The sequence below is a fragment of the Arvicola amphibius genome, chromosome 5 (genome assembly GCF_903992535.2).
Source record: "Arvicola amphibius chromosome 5, mArvAmp1.2, whole genome shotgun sequence".
NCBI lineage: Eukaryota > Metazoa > Chordata > Mammalia > Rodentia > Cricetidae > Arvicola > Arvicola amphibius.
In genome coordinates this window covers 4,080,424-4,083,175 of record NC_052051.1, presented here as the reverse complement: position 1 = coordinate 4,083,175, position 2,752 = coordinate 4,080,424, and positions in this window count along the sequence as shown.

The window sequence follows — 2,752 nt, the reverse complement described above, 5'->3', positions numbered from 1 at the left end:
GGACAGCCTACTTTTCTATCAATTAGAATGAAACAGAGCACCTCCCTTCAAGTGATGGATTCCTTTGTATGTACATGTTCGTGCATGTAACGGTGCGTGTGCATGTGAACATGTATGTGGGGACCAGAGGACCACCTCAGGGCTTGTTTCTTGGGTGATAGCCATCTTTTCCTTTGAGAGAGGGTCTTCTGTTAAATCCCACTGAGTAGGTTGGCTGGTTGGCCCAGGAGCCTCAGAGATTCACCTGTCTCTTCCTCCTCGGTGCTGGGGTTACAGGCGTACTGTGCTCACGCACCATGCTCACACACCACGCTCACACACCACGCTCACATGCCACACTCACACAACCATGCTCACACACCATGCTCACATACCACGCTGACACACCACACTCACATGCCATGCTCACACACCATGCTCACACACCATGCTCACACACCACACTCACACACCATGCACACACACCACGCTCACACACCACACTCACACACCACGCTCACACACCACGCTCACACACCACGCTCATATGCCACACTCACACAACCATGCTCACACACCATGCTCACATACCACGCTGACACACCACACTCACATGCCATGCTCACACACCATGCTCACACACCACACTCACACACCATGCACACACACCACGCTCACACACCACACTCACACACCACGCTCACACACCACGCTCACACACCACGCTCACATGCCACACTCACACAACCATGCTCACACACCATGCTCACACACCACACTCACACACCACGCACACACACCATGCTCACACACCATGCACACACACCATGCTCACACACCACGCTCACACACCACGCTCACACACCATGCTCGGTGTTTCGAATTTTTATCTTATTTTATTTACCTGTTGGGAAACTGAGCTCAGGTCCTCATGCTTACAGGGCAGTCACTTGGCCGGCCAGGCTGTCTCCTCATTTCTGCGGCTCTAATTCTTTAGCAAATCCTCTTAAGACAAAATGAGTTGCCGAGCCAATGCAGAACTCCCAGAAGGCTCTCACCCAGTTTCCTCCGCTGATGGCACCTGTTTCTGAGGGTTGGATCTGTCACGGACTCTATAGAACACTGGTCCCCCACCAACCACATACGACAGCTTATCTGCCTTCCCCTCGTTTTCTTGTAACGTCTCCTGTCTGGTCTGGGACCTTGACCAGGACACCGTATTATGTTTAGGTCAATGTCTCCGTGGACTCTTCTTGTCAGTGATATTTTACTGTTTCAGAATTTCCTTATGTTTGAAGGCTACGTTGGACTTTTTGTTGCTATAACACACAGCCTGGGGGACCTTTCAGAGGGGAAGGTCCGTTTTGGTTCCCAGTGTCACAGTCTCCCCCTCTAGTCAGCCGCCTCCATCACTGTGGGTCAGTGGTGAGGAGGACATCAGATGAGACAGCAGCACTGCTTACTTTGCATTGGCCAGGGAGCAGAGACAGGGACACGGAGAAAGCAAGGCTCAAGGTACAGCTTCCCAGGACATGCGCTTGGTTTGACTTCTGTCAACCAGACCCCACTCACGCCCTACCATATCCCAAGAAAGCCATCATGTCAAGAGCTAATCAAGGGTCCATCTACTGCCCAGGTCAGTGGTCTGAGTCAGGCCTCAGATGGAAGCCACCATCTGGGGACCAAGCCTTCAGCATATGACCGTCTGCAGGGAAGCTGCAGGGGCACTTTATGTACTAATCGTGATCATGACCTTGAAAATGCTGAGGTGGTGTGGCCCGGTCTTTTATACAATGTCCCTCAGGTCGTGCGTGAGTCCCTCGGGTCATGCGTGAATCCCTCAGGTCAGGTTTTCACCACACCTGACTGGGCTTAGAGGTTTGGAGGAAGATGACAGAGGGGATGCCTTTGCATGCTGTAGATGCTGTTGGCCTTGATTCTACCAGGTCATGTCGGAGACGCGATGCGGCGGTGCGTGGAGGAAGCTAAGAGGATCACATGCCAACTCTATGATGGCTGGGGGAATGGAGCAAGGGAGTTTCAAAGATTTTAAACCTTTTTCAGGTGAAAAGGTCAGTTTCAGTTTCCCACACAGATGAATCAATTGGATCTGAGTCCTGTCCTCAAGGAACGCGAAATCGGGGACTCAATGGCACCTTCACCTCTGTCCTTGTTATACTCCATTCTCTTTCTTTGTTCAACAGATCCTGAAGAGTTTCACTGCTCAGAGCAAAGGCTGGAGCTATTGGCACCCAGGGTGTGTGGAGACGCAGATTGTGACCCAGCATAGCAATTGCTGGCATGGGATGTGCAGCCCAGAAGACAAAAGACAGAGAATAACAGCCCAGCATGCTGCGAGGACAATAAACCACAAGAAGGGAGATCCTTTGTATAGCAGAATGACTCTCGGGACAGTGTGGCCAGGAGGCACACCCGCTGCCGCTGTCATTAACTTCTCAGACCATCGTGGAAGGTTCTGGGCAAAGCAGCCTGGTCCAGGTTTCTTGGTACATAAGTAACACTTTCTCAAAAGCTTTTCTTCAACCCAAGTTGAAATCCAAGGCCTTTGGTACATACAGATATGAAGACAGAGTCCCAGTCCCTCAAATGTATCAGTCATGTGAAACTGTAAGCCTTGGAAGGCACAAAATACATAAAAGTCACTCTGAAAATTAGGAACTTCTGTACAAATGTGAGACACAGAAAGTACAGGAGGCCTCATTGGCCTCTGACGACACCTCTGCTAGGGTGCTGTGTGTCTTCCAAGTCGTCT